Source organism: Pinus tabuliformis, chromosome 3_2 (genome assembly GCF_031772625.1).
Source record: "Pinus tabuliformis cultivar Carrire ecotype Pingquan chromosome 3_2, CPIR1, whole genome shotgun sequence".
NCBI lineage: Eukaryota > Viridiplantae > Streptophyta > Pinopsida > Pinales > Pinaceae > Pinus > Pinus tabuliformis.
In genome coordinates, this window is record NC_142302.1 from 1,031,766,980 (window position 1) to 1,031,786,807 (window position 19,828).

General features: G+C 42.2%; 1 pseudogene; it reads left to right on the forward strand.

The window, feature by feature from the left end:
* Positions 1-5,007: 5,007 nt before the first annotated feature.
* LOC149184112 (uncharacterized) overlaps positions 5,008-19,828 on the forward strand; it is an 87,846-nt pseudogene continuing 73,025 nt past the window's right edge.

Genomic DNA, 19,828 nt, shown 5'->3' on the forward strand with positions numbered 1-19,828 from the left:
TTTGCAAGAAGCTCTAGGGAGGTCATGCACAAGTGATTAAGGAATTTGCACTGAATTTTACAGGACTAAACTCAAAGGTGGGTATGTTGGAATTGCAGGTCTCACCAGACATGATATCCACAGTTACGGAGATTCCAAGAGGGCAAGAAAATTGGTTCAAGAATTTCAAATTTGACATGAACCCATGCAAAGAATTTCTAAAGCAGGAATTCATTAATTCAGATTTAAGCAAATCTATTCCTAGAAGTTATGTCAAAGAATCTTATGCCCATTTTCTCACCTGTATACAGAAGTACCTGACATGTGAAGGGAGATATAACAAAGTGTATTCATACCATTTTAAACTTCTGTTGCATTTCACAGGCAAGACATCTATTGATCTACCTTTTTACTTATTCAGCAACTTAAGTAAGATGTGTGACAAGGTGCAACTAAGAAAAGAAGCCTGTGAGACTTCATTGTTCCACCATGGCTTGGTGAAGTTGTTGGTTCTGCATGAACTCCAAAGGGTAGGCAGAGACTGGGACGCATTCATATTCATGTCCAGTTTCAAGAGCAAGACCGACCTCAGCCCTCAAGCTCCAAAAGGTCTTCCAACAACAACTAGTCCTTAGGCAGAAACAAAATCTAAGAGGTTTTCAAAGTTAAAGGCAAGGAAAAAAGTGAGAGAATCTACCAGGCCATTGACTATTCAGGACACACCCCAGCAGTCCATTAAGGAGAAAACTCAAGTCAAAGAAACTGCACATGAATCAAGCACAGGTGAAGGAATTCAAAGAAGAAGGACTAGGAGCCAGGTGGCAAAAGAAAAAGGTAAGTCATTGGCTTTTGAAGAAAGCTCTGTTTCAAAGGGAGACTTAAATGATTTATTGCAAGCAATTGACATTGAAGAATCCCCACTAGTTCAAGCTGATTTGATGCAGTCAGGAAAAGAGAAGGCTAAGAGGGTCAAAGCCTCAAAGAAACTCAAGTTTGATGATCAAGTTGATCAATTTGTTTTTAAGCCCAGGAGACCCATAACAAGGAAGTTCAAACAAGTACAGGAGGTACCACCAAGAGCTGATGAAACAGGGGAGGTGACATGGCCTCATGAAAGAAAGGATAAAGGAAAAACAGTTGCCACTCAAGAAGAAGGTAACGTGAAAGACTTGAAAAGGAGATTGGAATCTCCCAACTTTGAAATTGCTAGATTGAAGAAAGCTTCTAGGAAATTTCTAGCTAAGGAGGCTTATTTCAACCAAATGCAAGCTCGGTGGGAAGACCAAACGTTTCAAATTCCTGAAGTGGTTGATTTTAGTGTTCAATTCCGTAGTTGGACTACTCCTGCAATAAAAAAATCTCAATTTATAAGAAAGGTCAATACAAACCTCAGATCTGGAATCAAGGTCATGAAGAAACAAATTGAAGACTTAAAAATACAGTTAAGCCAGCTGAAGAAATCTCCTTAAAGAAATCTCACTACAAGTAAGATTATGTTTCAAAGTTTTGATGATTTTTCTTGGTGTAATATTTCTTGAAGAATCATGCATTTCCATTCTGTTTTCTAAGGTCTTGGAACCGTTGAAAGAATGTTTAAATAGCAAAGTTCTCAAATAGCAAAGGTTTGGGTTGAAACTGTGATTTTTGAAACAACTCAGCAGTTTCGTAGCACGCTACAAAACTGCTGAAAATGAAGACTAACGCTCAGCAGTTTCGTAGCGCGCTACGAAACTGCTGAAGCTACACAATCTAATCTCATTCACCGGTTTTGAAACATAAGCGGTAATTTTGAAAGGAGAATATATACAAGACATCATCTGAAGCTATCAACAGACAACCAGGTCAAGACAGGTGGAGAAAATATGGATTCGAATCCAACTTTAAAATTTTTGCCATAAAGTAAGCACATTTACCATAGTTCAAGATATGTCAAAATGACTTGAAAGAGTTTTTTCCTTTACACATAAAAGAGGTGGACAGCACATCAAGGATGTGGCCATCTGTTACATTTTGGATAATCAAAGATAAAGGACATGCTTCTTTGGATTCAAAAATTTTGAGGCAAACTAAAGACCGATGAGCAAGGGTAGTTTCCTATGTTTCAGGGAAATGGAGAAGATGTCACATAGAAGACCAGCATGGAGTTTGAACATTCATCACAACCAAACTAAAAAGGGACCAGATGTCAAAGGACGAGAATGTTTGTAACCAAAGTTGTTATTAGCATAATATGGAATTAGAGTCCTACTTGATTTAGATCTTTAGAAAGTCTAGTTGAAGTTTGTTACATTAAATAGGCAATTAAAAGTTAAACAGGTGTCATTAGAAGTAGATTTCGAGTTCCCCTAATGTTTAAGGAGGAATCTCAGTCAAGTTTATATATAGGAGAAAGGGAAATGTAATAGGGGTTGGAAGTTTATGTAAAAAAGCTCTGTTGTCAAGCTTATGTAAAGACTCTGTTTCTTTTGGTAATACAGTCAATGGCTTCTGCTGCTCAAGAATCATAGTGACTTCAAATGTATGATTTCCTCTTGTTATCTTTCATGTTGTCTACAGTATTATGAGTACTTGATTAGTTAGAAATCACTTGCAGTGTTCTAATTTCTTTCATATGCTCATATATTGTCCCTTTTGTGTCTGTTGTACCTTATATATATTGAAGTCTGAATGCCTTGATTTTATTGCAAAGCCAATTCACTGTTAATGCTAAATGACATAAGACTCCATGAGCCCAATGGATGCTTGTTAATTTAGATTTTGCCAGCCTCATTTCCTATTTGTTTCATAAAGAGTTAGCCATCTCAATTATAATCACAAGCCTTAAATCCTTTGAGAGAGCCCTCTCATGCTAAGGAGGCTAAGCCTTAGCTAAAAGGTTGGTCTGAAATAGTTACTTGAAGTCTTCCTGGTCTGCAGCCTTCTAGGGCCTGATTTTGAGATAACAACATGCATGTTTATTTCACTCAAATCTGCACTAGCTTCACACACACATTCACTCCTTTGTGTTTTCAGGTTTCCATTGGGCAGATCCAGGCTGGCTTGGTTTGAATCTTGTCTTTCCCAACATGCTCTGTGCATTCCTGGCAGTTAAGGCTCCACCATGCCTCCAGGAATTTCACAGAGGTTTCCCACACTATCTCTCAATTATGCTCTATGAAATCCTGGGAGGAAGAGCCTAGTCCTTTCCACTGGAATTGCACAATGCGCAGCTCTAGCCAACAACCCAGCCTAATTGTTTTATGCATTGCGCAGTTTCAGTGAGCAGTCAGACTCATTGGACTTCGCATTGCACAGATCCAACCAGTAGTCAGCCTCACTGGCAAGTGGGACTGTGCAATGCGCAGATCCAGCTGACAATCTCCCCGCTTCCAAAATTTAGTGTTGTGCAATATTTCCCAATAGTCACTAGTTTGTTGCCTGAATGTTTCTTGAAGTTGTTTGATGTTTTTATTTGACATTTTCTTGCCATGAGTTTCTTTGTTATCTCTAGGTACCATATTTTTTTGAGCAACTTCTTAGTAGTACAGGTATCATGGCCTCCAAGAGATTTGGATCGAAAGACAATTAAAAGTAGTATTGGGGACGTGATTGAACAGAGGTCTATGTGCTTTCCCATGTACATATACACACACCTGTTCATCGAGAAAGACATCAAGATCACATGGAAAGACATCAACACCATTTTCTCAAGTAGCTTTGAGGAGAATCTGGAGGATCAACAGGTCTATATGAACATCCAAAAGTCAGGATTATATAAGGTTTCATGTAGGCTTCCTGTGTTCCCTTGCGCAAATGTGATCCATTGGATTGTCTCACACATTGATCCTAACACAATGATACTGAGAAGTGTTAGTGGAGCAAGGCTCGCTTCCTTTAGGATGGAGGATTATTAGAAGATATATCATTTTCCATTTTTAGTGAGCAAGATGGTTGCACTATTATACACTCCTAATAGCAGCACGAACACAAGAGATATCTTGAAGAATTGAGTAAAGGAGCCCACAAATTTCAGGATGATGCCTAACTAGATATACAGGACGAAGACACTCAGGAAGGCATACTAATTCTTGGTCATCTTCGTATGTCGCTTATATGGCCAAGGGAGTACAGATACCTTCCCGCAAAGTTGGGCTGCTATGTTGGATCCGTTGGAAAGTGAAGGAAAACCATTAAACTAGTCCAACATGTAGGCTCTCAAGTTGAAAGTGCATCTATGAAATGCTCAAAGTCCACCCAAGGATCAACAAGCAAGATTCTTCATGTTTTCCTACTTACTTAATGCAATCTGTGCTTGTCAATAGTTTCCTGGCATGGGTTTGGCATGGACACCTTTAGAGAGTGTTGTGAATGTATATTGCAGGTTGCTCTCAGATTGTAACTACCAAGGAGTCATGGCTAGAATATCTGAAAATTTCATCGCCCCTCTGTACATGATGATATTTGAACAAGATCTGCCCTGCATGTACCAGGCAACAATGAAGGTATTTTTTAACATTACAGATTGGTACACCTCACCTGAAGGCACCTTCATCAGGATTTAGAGTGTGGAGAAAGCCTTGCATGTGTATCTGAGGTTTTCCATGGACAATTTGGTCATGCAGGAGGTTGTGTACCACATCTCCACAAGGTTATCAACTGGACAGCACAGTAAGAGGAAGGCACCATGGGCTATGCTTCTTGTGTTAATTAGGTTGTACATGATTAAGAGTTTGAAGCAAGCAGATGTCGAGGTGGTAGACTTCAAGAAGTTTAAGTTCAGCACCAATAGTTTCAACCCTTACGACCCACATGGTTTATGCAAGGACCACTATGTGAGAGTGTACTATTCTTGTATCTAGAGGGCATGTAATTGGATTGAGGAAGACCCATGGATATATTGTTATAACTCCTCTAGGCTCAATGAACCATTAGCATTGTAGTAGAGTGGCTAGCAGTGCTCCAGGCAACAACACCATAGGGAGAAACAACAACAACAGCAATAAACCCGTGCAGGACAAAGGCAAAAGGAAGATTGTTGAAAGCACAGAGATGGTTGATGCTGCCTTGGTCGGTGCTACAAAGGACTATGCCAAAGCCATGAGCTCGAGTGTTAAGTTCTTGATAGAAGAAAATGAGTGCATGGTTAATGAGTTGCAAGCAGCCAAGCAGAGAGAGGAACAATCAATAGGATATGCCAGAGCAGAGATGAAGATGGCCATACTTGCTGAAGTATCGATTCTTGAGATAGTCACGCGGAGATTGTATGACAGGTTTGTCATGATGCACAAAGTATTTTTCCATCTACATGGTCATCAGCAGCGCTGCACCAAGATAACATGAACGCTCACAGGTATACATGTCATAGTTGATCATATACAAACATGGACAATGAGGTACAAGGGAGCCCCACTTCACTTGCAAAAGATAATGAAGATGTAGGTAGAGTTGGATAAAGCATGCATCTGGAGTCTAATCCAGAACTATGAGGAACTCTCGCTACTCATCACTAGTGTTGAGGCTTCATATACATGGTTGTACAAGAGTTTGGATGTCGTGGTGATAAAGTATGACACCCTGTCGATTGGTACGCTCACCAAGGCTAAAGATAAGAACCAAGTCATATTGGAGCTCAATGCATACTTTGATCAGTGGATTCTCACAACCACTAGTGCAGATAACATGCAAATGTACATCGCCAGTCCAGCCTTGCTCAGGACTAAGCTGTGCACGTTATAAGACGAGTTGGACCAAGGTTCCAAATCAGTATACCTGGTAGCTATGGAGGCAAGAGTTTGTTTCTAGAAGGAAATCACCGAAGAGTACGAGGACACTATTGTGCACTACCAAGAATGGCATCAATTCTACGTCGAGGATCATAGAGAGGAGGTTGATGAGTTGGTTATTCCAAAGCCATCTGAGTCTTAGTGTTTTCTTAGCTGGCTGACTCAAGCCAATTTTGTCCCACATGGATATATGTGGAAAATGTATCATTTTTGTAAGCATGATGTAAAGTGAAATTCCAAGTGTCATTAATGGAATACAAATCGTCATATGTAATGTAAAGAGTTATGTAATGAAGTTGAAGAGCCATGAGGGTAGTCCAAGAGTCACAAAATGGAATGTCAAGGGTCACCCCACCCTTTGTTATAAATAGAACCTCATAACTCATAGAACAGGATTTTAGAAACCAAGATTTTGCTAGGCATTGCTTAGAGAGGGCTTGGAGAGTATTGTGATGAGCCTTGGCTTCTCCACTATGTAGAGAAATTATGTCTCTTTGGAGGAGCAGGCGGTGTTGACCGTAATGTTCCACCATTGGGGCTAGTGGTTGTCATTGTTGTATGTATGGATCAAACTTTCACTTTATATAATATAATAGAGCCAACATGTTTCATGCATATCTTGTTATTGTAGTTCGACTATTCTGGTTACTTTTAGCAATGTATGTAGTTTTACTTTTGAATTGATGTATGGAATATTATGTATGTGATTGTATGAATCTTATTGAAGCTTGTTGTTGGTTTAACTCATGAATTTGGATTGTCGACTATTCTGCTTTCCATTTTGTGATGTCATCCAACTCTTGTGTTCCTTTCAAGTTGCATACTATTGCAGGCTTCTAAGGGACACACTTCGTTTCCCCTTCCATGTGATAGAACCTCCCCATGCATCTCTCTTGACTCGCTGCAAGGTCACACACTTGCTTCCGACAAGGATATCTTTCTTACCTTTGCGCGCTATCATAGTCAAGGAATAACTTTACTAACCACTATTAGGAATCCTACTCCAAATGGTCTGAGGTATAGTTGGGACTTCTTACCAGGGAAATCCCCTGACATGTTGGCGGGTTCAGCACCATCAACACCTTCAAATTCCATTATTCCTACTTCTTCCTCTTCATAGTTTGTAATATTTTGTTTCTTGGAGTCTGCTCCAAATGCGATGAGTAGATATTCATTTGAATCATCCTGAGAGGAGTTTTCATTGTTTGATTCTGGTGTTGATCTATCCTCTTTGGAGTAGAGTCCCTTTTACTGAGAGAGATTCTTCTTCTCATGTTTTTGAGATTTTCCTCTAGATTTCTAATCATATTCATTTTTTGTCCTTTCTTTGTAAGGGAACATGGACAAAAAATGTCCAACTTCTCCATAGTCAAGGAATTTAAAGGGATTCTTGTCAGGATGCCATTCCATACCCAATTTCATGTAGGTATGCTTGATATTTTCCTTTGTTGCATTGTGTCCCCCCTTTAACACAACTTAGTAGTTGACCCCCATTATATTTTGGATCAAACTCGAACTCTACATCTCGTCACAACATTACCCTTACCTATAGTGAAAAATCACAATTTGTTCCTTGTAAAGAATTTTGCAATGTACAAATCAAAATGCAATCCTAAACCAGTTGCAAGGATTATGTTCCTCGCAAAGGGTGAAGATAAGGGGAACAAAAGGAAACAAACCAAAAAAGGGAAGAAAAAGAATACTAAAAATTACGAGGCATTAAATATGGTGTATGAAGAAGGGGAAATTCCACAAAATAACCCCTCCTCATAAGAGAATGATCAAAAGTTGGTATCAGATCTAGATCCAAATAAAATTAATGAAAATATTCCATCGTTAGAAGAATATATGATTCCAACACAATGGATCGTGGAGTCTTCTACAAAGGAGGAAGAATTCTTCTTTGCTAAAAACACCATGATGGGGTTGTATTTTCTAAGTTCGGAAAGCAAAAAATCAGAGGACGAGAAGGAAAAATATCTAGAGAGGCCCCAATAAAAGTAGGTCGAAAGACAAATAGAGAGGTGAGATTGGAGAAAATAGAGAAATATAAACAAATGGGCACTCAATGGATTCTATATCCAAAACTCAAAGGCTAGAGGAACACCAGAAAAGGAGGAGACTCTGCCCCTTAGCAAGGGGCAAACCATACATGCAATAATTAATGAAGGTTATCTCCTAGAGTTGTAGGGTATTATCATTGGAAAAAATATTGAAGAATATGACTTCATCAATAAATAAAGAATAACCCTTAGTTCTTCTACTCTAGGAGACAAAAATGGGGGATCAAGATATCCTTCAAAAACAACATAAGATTTGGAATGACAGTGGGATTCTTTCTATTAGTTAAAGAGTAAGCTTTGGGTGGTGTGTCCACCCTATGGGATAAATCATTCCTCAGGTTGCTTGATCATTGGTTGTCCACCCACTAGTTTTCTACCATATTTATTCATATCTATATCAAATAACATTCGTGGGAAAAGAAAAGGGGATCTTAAGTTAGAGATTAGTTTCAAAAAATTTGGAAGATGTCATGAAAAAATTAAATTTTTTGGATATAAAAAATTCCTCCAAAAAATTTACTTAGAGAAAAAAAATTATGGATTGTATTATATTGCTACTCATTTATACAGATTCTTAATAGCACACTCACTCTTGTCTTAAAATATATTGCTCTGTTTTTGAATCCTTCCTTGAAATATTTCAAATCACATACCATTTTTCTTGAAATTAGTGAAAATATTGATTTTAAGCCCCTTCCCTTATGTTATTATCCAATATGGGGATGAACAATGGGCTTCAGTGATCTGGTAAAGAAAATCCGAATTGAATGGATAATGTGAAACCGAGTGATGACTCGGGAACAAAACATCAAGTGATTAAAAATCACATTAAAAAAGCAGGATCAAGAAAAATAGATAGAGAGACAATCAGAGATACTGGCACATGAAAAGAGAATGGAAATTATACAATCTAATATAGAGGATGGCCCTATGAAAAATGACCTACCTAAGGAATAAAGGGAAGAATTTCCAAATTATCATAAAGCAATACAAGTGGTAGAGGAAATTCGGTGTTTAAAGTCCCAAAGTATTTACTTAAAGTAAGGAGATATAAATACAAAATATTTTCATTAACAAGCAAAGAACCTAATCTAGAAAAATAACATCAAAGAGATAACAAAAATAGATACTAAAACATTAGGTTTTGCTTAAATCAAGGAGGAGGTGGTCCATCGCTTTAGTGATTTGTACAACACCAAATCCGCGGGCAACTCTGGAGCTGGATTATCAATGTTGGAACATATTCTGGAATCTGTATCTTAGGAGAATAACCTTGCTTTGGTAAAAGAGCCCACGGACAAGGAAATATATCAAGAAGTATTCTCCTTTCAACTCAGATAAAGCTTCAAGACCAAAGAGTTTTTTTACCCACTACAAACATTAGTTTTGGGAGATAATAAGACTTGATGTTTTCATAATGGTGGGTTACACTTTTAAGAATAATTGCATAGGGGCTGAAATTAAATCTTTCTTTGTTGATTCCCAAATAATCAAGCCCTACTTTTTTTTCAATATTCAGACCCATTTTTGCTTTGTAATGTTTCATATAAAGTGATTTCTAAGATTTTTTCCAGAAGACTTAAGCCCTTTCTTCCAAAAATAATATCGAAAAATCAAGGATATTTTGTGCATGAGAGGAAAATGATAAATCATTCTTATTCAAAAGACTGTCAATTCTAGTTAAAATCAGGGATACGAAGGCATGATTGTCAAACTTGACATGGAAAATGACTTTAATAGAGTGAGTCATGAATTCCTATTTAAGGTGATGACAAAATTTGTCTTGATGCTAAATTGATTCATTTGGTTTCTCTTTGCATAAAATTGCACCAAAATTTCCCCCTTGTTAGTCGGAGAGTGGTTGGGTTTTTTCATGCCTTGCAAGGCCTTCACCAAGGTTTCCCCTAATCTCCATCCTTGCATATCATTATGGAAGATTCCCTCAGTCACATATTGGAATTTAAAAGAAGATGTGAGCACCTCCCAGGAATCAAGTCTGTCATAGATATAGATTTTAACCCCGTACAGAAATTACCTGCATACGAATTCTAAAACATAGAAAATAAACAATGCGAGAGCATAACACATAAACTCATATACACAAAGATTTTCCCCTGGATCCAAAAACCGGGACTACCAGCTTGATTTTTCATTATGTTCCTTTCAATGTTACAATACATATTTATACAAGCTGACGCATCCAATAGCACAGACCGAAAAACCATCACATCCAAAAACATGTGTGAAAATAATGCACAAAAACATAGGTGGGTCCAGTCAACCTAACATAGGGTCCAAAACCAAAATTTTCTGGGGCACTGCCCCAAACCCCATGTTGTGGAGGTAAATCCCCTCTGCGGACAGAGGCGATCCCTACTAGTCCAAATAGGGTCTAGCAACAATCAAACAACGCTAACACGCAGGTTCCTAATTGCAAATGAAAGACCAATGATGAAGGCCTACCTGGATTCCAACGCTAGTACTTGTAGAAGAGTTGATGCTCTCGTTCCTTTGCCCTGGCTGGTCACAATCCTCACGATCCTCGTGCACGGACACCTGCACATGCAAAGAACGATACAAACAAGAGCATAAAATCCAATAAATGCAACTACATATCAGTCAGAAAGGATATGACTCAAACACCATAATAAAGACAATAAGAGTGGAACCATAATGATAGTCGTCTATTATTGATAAACAAAGAAGAATACAACCATAGTTCTGACGTCAAATCCTTCTCAAGAGGGTCCAGCCAGCAAGCCCCTCAAGCATTCACCCTTGAAGGTAGATCTCCCAAGACAAAACTCTCTCTCACACAAGTTTACACAAGATCAAAACACTTCACAACCTTCCTTAAGCTCTCTAACAATCCCACACTTGTCACACCAGCTACCTATCAAGCTCACACACTATCAGCAACACTCCAAACACTATGAATTCCAAACTAGCAGCTCATGGCAATGGTGGAGACTTAAATAGGAGAAGGAGTCTCCATGAATGGTGGGAGGATGAGCTTATCTCCAAGGAAGGTGGCTCAAATGACGAAACAGACATGCCAGAGAAGGGAGGGCGACATTTACAAGGCCAACAACCAGGTCTGGAGTCATCTGGAAGGCCGGCTGTTAGAACAAACTCGCCCAAACTGGATCATCGCGGGTGCATAACTGCACTAGAGCGCTGAAATCGCTACTGAATAACCAAGAAAGTCATGTCAGCGCGATTAAATATAAGTAACAGACACATTGTCTCATGAAATTCGACCATCGCGGGAATCACGTGTACTTCCGCGCTGGTAGCACGTTCGGTCTATTTTGGAGTGCTCATCAGCGCGTTTATTTTTACAACAGTCGCAATGATAGCAAAAACTTTGGCAAAGTGGGTCATTTGGCAACGTTAGAGAGCATGAGCATGGATGATTTGGACTCATGACAGAGTAGGAAGACTGGTAGGAAGACATTGACAAATTACTGTGTAACAGATGCCCCCTAAAGCATGAAGCCCGAGAGAGTGGGAGGGGTGAAATGCTTTATGAAACCAACTAAACTAGAACACCACCAGGAAGAACCTGAACGCAAGTACAACTGATATCTCTGATAATCAATTACATGTAGTCTAGGCATGGGCGCAACCATCCAAAAGACATACGAAAGAGGTTTGTGGTATGGACGCAGCCACCCAGCTAATGAGACCGTGATGATAGTAAAGGTATGGGGGCAGCCATCCATGAAGACTCAGGTATGGGTGCAACCATCCATCAATGAGTCATGTAATGATCATAATAATCCACAAAATCGCAACCTAGATCTCAATAGACAAAATCCAGGGTCTTGTGCTCCATCTCAACCCGAACAAAGTACAAGTTCAAGCATGCGAATATAGGAGTTGAAGTCGAACATGCCAGAACATCGTCTGATTACCAGTCAATGATGAAAACTGTTAACAGACACGAGAGGTACCACCAATAATGACAATGGTCCTCAAGGTACTATAGGTACAATCTACAGCTTGCGAATCAGTGAGCTGGCATCGAGCACCCGCAGAATCATTCGATCGGAGGCCAATGATGAAAAACTCGCGTCAAACACGAAGAACCTGCCATTGAGGCATGCAGGCTCCAAGGCACCTGAAGGGAGTCTCGAGGTCAACCTCCTGGATAATGAGCCGAAGTCGACAGGAAGTGACCTTGATCGAAGGTGGGCCATAATGTTTCCCACATCATCGAAATGAGACAGAGAAGGATAAGATATTTCGTGTGAGGTATCAGAGGGAGGTTGAGTATTCTTGCAGAGGTCAACTTCTCTTGAACATATCGGCGACACAACAATGGACTTGGCAGTATTTGACATTAAATGATCAGGGGTCATGGCGACAAGGCAATGAGCAGATGAGAGGTCAAACAGGATAACCCAAACATACGGAGGCCAGTGTAAAAACAAGATGAGAGGTTCCCACCCAGACACGAATGCGGACAAGTGCCATGTTCAAGAGCAACATATTGCCGACACGACAATGATTGTGGTTCCATTTCCCCACCATTGCTGGCGAGTACCCCGATTATTTTTTGATGACAAGCTTGACGGGGATAGCATATGCTTGAAAGGCGTCATTTCGACAGAATCCGATGTCATTAAGTTTTAACGAGTCTGAAAAAGGAAGAACTCGGCGTCTTTTCCTATTTAGAGAGTCTGAAAAGACAGCAGAAAAGTGAACTCCAGGGGGGTCCTTTTTCGTAAAGTTGTGTCTCTCGAGCTCGAAAAAGTATAAAACGATGCTCGAAAGAACCGCCCGACCAGTATGATCGAGGAGTACTTTTCGTAAGTAGTGACTTTGACCCGAAAAAGTAGAAAAGCAGTCAGAAGCACGCCATTTTGTAGCCAATAACGAGTTTGAAACGACAAAAACCCAGCGATCTTTTTAAGTTTAAACGGTCGAAAAAAGAGCTTAAAGGCGACCGCCTCTCACTTCTTTTAACGAGTCGAGAGGGAGACTCGGCTATCTTTTCACGTCGAAAAAGAGCTTAAAGACGACGTTTCGAGATCAAGTGCGTATAGAACTGTCGTAATTCCACCAGCTGAAATCCTGCACAAGGAACACCGCACGCGTAAACCTGTTCGAAATAATATAGACAATATCCATAAAAACATAGTAAAACTATATCGGAACCAAGCATATGGTAAAAACCATCATAAAAAACCCATATTTATGAAAAATAATATTTAAGTTTTCAAAATTTACCATAAATAGGAGGGTAAACAAAATTTTTACCATTGTTACCATTTGGAGCTTTGGAGAGCGACTTGGAGCTGTGAGGTTGACGGGCGAAATTCCACCTCGTACGTGCATCATCCATCCTGAAGTCAATTCCAGGTAGGTACATCTTGCCTTACGCCCCATTTTGAAGTCTTTTTCCTGCATTTTAACAGTGGGAAGTGGCTACTTGAGTGGATTTTTTGAAACGCATTCCGCTCTCGGTCAGCGCGGATTTCCCTATCGGGTCTGCGCTGATCGAAAAAAAACTTCCACAGGCCACTCCTGGATCAGCGCGGAAGAGTGATGTACTTCCGCGCTGACCTGGAAAAAATATCAAAGGCACCCATTATCAGCGCGATTGTTTTAAAAACAGTCATGCTGACGCCGAGCAACAAGTTTTTTAATAAAATTAATGTGTGAAACTTTATGAGCAGGGCCCTAATGAAATTTTTTGATCATGCAGGGTATAATGGCGTTCATTTGGCAGGAACGCGCTCATGATAACGAGGACATAGCGGCTTTTGCCGATGCTGGGTGCTGAAATGCATTGCGGGGGTGCGAGTTGCTTAAATTTTTCTTAACTCCACGCCTACGAGCACAGCCTGACCTTCTGGAACTCTTGATCAGAGCATGGAATCCCACTGATGGGAAGTTCGTTATCCGAGGCCGAGACATCGAGTTTGATTACACAGACATCTGTTTTTTGACCGGGTTGTCACGTCGAGGTGAGATGCCTATTCTGGAGGGGCAGCGACCTGGTGGTGATACCCTAGACATGCTGATGGCTCAGGTGTGCCCACAGGCACGCAAGTCGCGGAGCGGGAAGATAACAATTCCTACAGTGGAGGACATCATCCTTCGAACTATGCTCTTCATGGTGACTCGGGCAGCGGGCTCCCAAGCCCAACATGAGGCCTCGAAGACCCATCTTTGACTGGCTCTCGAATGCTTGAATCCTACCATATTTAACTGGGCAGGGGCAGTAGCGGCAAACATGAAGAGACAACTGACCAACTGTCGTCGTGGTGAGTCGAAGTAGTTTGGCTATGGATCGATCTTACTCCCGCTCATGCTGGAGTGGGTGCCAGCATTGCAACTGCAGGATATGGTCGTGGACCCACCTAGAGGCCCTCGTGAGACGAGGGCCACACGATGGGGCCATGTCATGCCACGAGGAGGTGGCGGTCGACCAGTGGCATGGGGGGTATACTTCCGAGAGTGGTTGGAGCGGCAGACTATTTTTGTGGAGGACTGGCCGTATGCTGGCCTAGACTTCCGCGGAGATCCAGACATGCCGCTGCCTGCCGGAGAGCAGTGGGATGACGGTGGTAAGACACTTGATCTCATTTTTTGATTTTTTATTTTTGTGATGTTTTTTATTTTTTCATGTACATGTCCTAATGACGAACGCTATGGTATGCAGATGTAGGACCGACGAAACCCCTTGGCCTGGCCCCAGAGGCGCAGAGGGATGCGCAGGGCATTGGAGCTCTAGACCTAGCTCCTACGGGAGATTATACGATGGAGACCATGATACGGAACCTCGAGGGCTTGCTGTCAGGGATTCCAGATTACCAAGGGATAGAGGAGGTCCCCATAGCATCTCAAATCCATACAGTGGGAATAGAACCTATGATGCACTGCCTTTTGAGGCAGGTGGCACGAGCGGCGGTGGATTATAGGGAGCACAACCCGCCACAGTAGATATCTAGGTCTTTATTTCCTACTGGTGATTTTTTGAGAGACGTGTGTCTCAGATGTATAGAGAACACAAGCCCTATCTAGACATGTACACTTATTTTTGAGCGCCTTGGTGCGCCACACGATATATATATATATACATATTCCTATGGTTTATTATTGTGCTTTTATGTGCTTGCTTGTATGATGTTTTGATTATATGTTACGCAAATGTCTATCTAATACATGATTAGCCAATGCATAAGATAATGTGTTTAATCTTCGTGGAATATGCTGATATGTAATGAAATCAAAATTCCTCTCTAACAATTTAACACGTAAATACAACCTTAAAATGTGACGGTCTCTGACGGAATATCGCCCATTGAGCTAATGGATGACAAGTTGAGAGTCTAGGTTAACAACCAATGTATGAATATTGAGATTAATTGCCTCGGCTAATAATTCAATCACAGCACTATATTCAACGACATTGTTTGTAATACAGCCTAAACACACACCTTGAAGATCTATCAACTCACCGTGAGGATCGTAGATCACCCACGCCGCAGAAGACAAATTGCGAGTGCTGCGACAGGCACCGTCAGCGAAACCAACATAAGGTGCACCAGACATCTGCACAGGAAGCTAAAGACGCAATGAGCGGCAATCATGCATTCACACCAAGCCAAAAACATGATAACACACACACAAGGCACTTGCTAAAACACACACATGTACAAACCGAAGTGCATGGAATCATGCATAGTACTTTTTCAAGTACAGCCCATTGCGGGGCTTATCGAGAGGATTACCTTCGTAGTCAACTAGATCATATGCCCCCTTCTGCAAAACTCTCTTTACAATATAAGGGCCTAGCCACATGGGCTCGAGTTTGCCTACCCCCAGCTTGTCATTTGCTTGATCGTATAGCAAGACTAAATCTCCCTCAACAAAGAAACGAGGATGGATGGTATGGTCGAAGTGAATTTTAATTCTCTTCTTTTGTGCTTCGATAGCTAGAGAGGCTAGGCGACGGGTCTCGTCCAACCGTTCTAGGTAAAGAAGACGTTCCTCTACCGGAGTAGTGTTGGGAAGCAACTTGACGGCCAATTTTAACGAAGGGATTTCGCATTCGATAGGAAGGGTACCCTCTAGTCTGTAAACTAGTTGAAATGGAGTGAAACCGGTGGCATCCTTCACAGAGGTTCGGTAGGCCCACAAGGCGGGAAACATCATCAAATTCCAATTAGACTTATGCATGCCAATGGTACGTTGAAGCATCATAACCAAAATCTTGTTAACGGCTTCAACCTGGCCATTGGACTGAGGATAGTATGGGGTTGAACTATCATGTCGTAAGCCTAGTTGGGTTGTCAGTTTGGTCATCATGTGATTACGGAAATGCTTCCCGTGATCCGTGATGATGGCCTGAGGAACTCCGAACCGTGAAATAACATGGTTGAACAAAAACTGCGCCACTGTGTGACCGTCTTCAGTTAATGTGGGCATCGCCTCGGCCCATTTTGTAAAGTAATCGATGGCAACGATAATAAACCCATGCCCCCCGGCCGAGCGAGGGTTACAGGTCGTATAATCAATGCCCCATTTTGCAAAAGGGCCAACGGTGACAACAGGGTGTAGCGGAGCTGGTGGCACACGCATCTTCCGCTGGTATATCTGGCATGCATGACATGAACGGATGGCAAGAATGCAATCCTTAAAAATGGAGGGCCAGAAATAACCGAAGCGGAGGATTTTTTGAGTTGTGGCATATCCAGACATGTGACCACCACAGGCGCCAGAGTAGCAGCCATTCAGGACTCGCTCAGCTTCCTCGAGAGTTAGACATTGGCGGAGGATGGAGTCAACACCGAGACGGTACAGCTTGTCCCCGATGATACGGTAGGGTTGAGACTGATGAAGGATCCATCGCCGAGCATCCTTGGATACAGTGGGACGGAAAGAGGATGTCTGCAAATATACAATAATATCCCCGTACCAGGGATCGAGGGTGCTGATCAGAAATAGAGTTTCGTCCGGGATATGGTCCTCTGAGTGAGAGGGTGCAGAAGGAGATGGCAAAGAGCAAAGTAACTCAGCAAAGACCAGGGACTTCTTAGACTTGGCAGCAGTGAATTCCAAGTCAAACTCTTGGAGGATGACGATCCACTTTGAGTATTTTCCCCCCAGAAACTGACGTGACAAAATGTACGTCATCGGGTTGCAATCAGAAATCAAGGTCGTGGTGCACAACAAGATATAATGTCGGAAATGTTGGACGGCACAAACGGCGGCCAATGCCAACTTCTCGATGTAAGCATATCGAGTTTCCATGTCTAAAAGGTTGCGGCTGAGGTAATATATGACGTGCTTAGTGTCATCATCATCGTCTTGCATGAGAACCATGCTGATAGTGGTATCGGCGGCGGCCAAATACAGAGTATAATCGCGATGGTAATTTAGAGGACGCAATAATGGAGCAGAAACAAGGAGACCCTTGAGATGCTCGAAAGACTCTTGAGTGATAGCATCCAAATGAAAAGGGGTATCTCGCTTCAATAACCGTGTAAAGCCTTTAGCCACTTCGGCATAGTTCGGAACGAATCATCTTAGGAAATTTGCTTTGCCCTGCAAGCTCTGCAATTGTTGCAAAGAAGCAGGGGGAGGAAGATTCACAATAGCTTCGACTTTAAGGGGATCCAGACGGATGCCCTCTCGGGTGACGATAAACCCGAGTAGTCTGCTTGATTCAACACAGAAGACACATTTATGAGGATTAAGCCTAATGCGGTAGTGTCGACAACGGAGAAAGATTTCACGAAGATGAGAAGGGTGGTCCTGGCGTTTGACTGAATGAGTTGGCAGATCATCCAGGTGCGGTTGTACAATGTGACGGATGTCATGAAAATCATAGGAAATTGCACATTGGAAGGTAGTACCGGCGTTCTTCAAACCGAAAGGGAGCTTTTTGTAAGCAAAAGTGCCCCAAGGATAGATAAAGGCAGTCTTATGCTAATCAGCGGGCGCAATATTGATCTGGTTATACCCAGAAAAACTGTCCATAAATAAATAGATTTCGCTCCCTACACACTCATCAATGAGCTGATCAATGAAGGGTGTGGGGAAGTTATCCTTAGGACAGGCCCGGTTGATGTCACGGTAATCAACACAGACTCGAATGGTACCCTGCTTTTTGTTCACAAGGACAATATTAGAAACTCAATCCGTAAGTGGAATGGGGCAAATGAAACCAGCCTTGAGAAGATTTTCAACTTCCGCTTTAATGGTTGTAGCCTTTCGGGGGTGCATGGGGTGTAGATGTTGACGAACAGGCTTAGCACCCAGATATGTAGGTATCTCATGCACCACTATGCTAGGGTCAATTCCGGGCATTTCTTCGTAGGACCAAGCGAAGACATCACGAAATTCGCGAAAAAGATCGGTGTAGAGCTTAATTTCCTCTAGAGTACAAGTGACTCCAATGTGAATATGCTCGACAATCCCTGGTTTCGCAGAGATGTCGATGGGTTGGGTCTACGTAATTTTTCCCATATTGCCTTCAGAGGACACTTGATAAAATTGAATAGGTGTTTGAAGGGGCTGAAATGGGAGACAAGAAGCAAACCATTCGAGACAGGTGATCATTTCCTGATGGGCAGGGAGAAACGAGGAACGGTGGTGATGATCAGACCAAGGAGGTTCCTCGAGAGACATGGTCTCGATAATGGCTTCATCGGAAGGAAATATTTCCTTTAACGGATCTGAAGTAGCGTCATCTCCAAGCCAATGGGAATGAACATATGAGTCGGGAACCTTGCTCGGAGGAGCAGGATTGGGAGGGGGAGTCGATGCAGCCACGATTTCAACGTAGTTGAGCTCAGTAGGACTCAACGGCATCATATCTCCCCAAGATTCTATCTGATTAGTAGGAGGAAGGACCCAGGGATCAGAGCGCACGGAAATCATATTAATAGGAGCGATATTAGGAGGTGGGAGGGAAAAGACACCCATCAGCGCGGGATCTATAAAGAGTCCGGCTCTCACACTCTCACATGATTTGGAGGTATGCTCCACGAAACGCACGTTGCCTTCGGAAGAGGAGGCAAAGAAGGAGAGTTGGTCCACGGTGACAATCTTCCCCTGATGAGGGAAACGAATGACACGGAAAAGAGACGAAGCCACGACTTGCATAACGTATGTCCAGCTACGTCCGAGGAGAAGGTTGTAAGTAAGATTAGCATCGACAACTTTGACCTCCACTTCGACCATCTTCCCTTCCAAAGAGATGGGCAACCGTTGGAGGATACCATAAGGACGAGACTCTCTTCCGTCAAAGGCTTCCAATGTTGTAGGAGACTGGCTCAGCGTCGGAGAACCAATATCTTTCCAATAGGCAACAGACATGATGCAAGTCGAAGCACCTTCATCAATGACTATACGATGAATCTTTTTAGTGTTGATGATGGCCTGTATGAGGAAAGCGATTTGGTGAGGTAGTCTCGGCGTATGGCCTTCGAGGTCAAAAGAAATCAGATCCGAGTCAGCCAGGTCTATGCCACCAATGGCCGATAGCAAGGACTTCCTCTGGGAGGGGCAGCTCTGGAGCACTTCTAAGGCAGACATAGCAGACGGAGCCTGAGCTAAGTCCTCAACGATGTTGTAGTGCTTTGCAGCACGAGCATTAGGGTTGTAAGAAGACTTCCAGAGTACACCCTTTGGAGGGGTTCGGATGGGCGTCTCATTTCTAGGTCTCTCGATATGGAGTGGACCAGAACTGGATGGAGGAGCACTGGAGGGGACCTCAGGCTCTTTCCCGGCATGCGACGGATATTATTTTTCCCGAGTAGTGATGTGGACGGGAATCGTCCCAGCCATAAATACTTGAGAGCCAAATGAAGAAGAGGGTTGTGATGGATCAGCCACCATTTGAGTTTGCTATGAGGGGAAAGGTTCTTTAAGCACAGAAGGAGTCCCGGGAGCACCTTTCAACAATCGACTAACTTCGGACCGCCTGGGGCAGTCTTTAGTATAGTGATCCTCATCACAGATAAGACAAGGATACTTAGGTTTACATTTGGCTCCTTCCTCGGG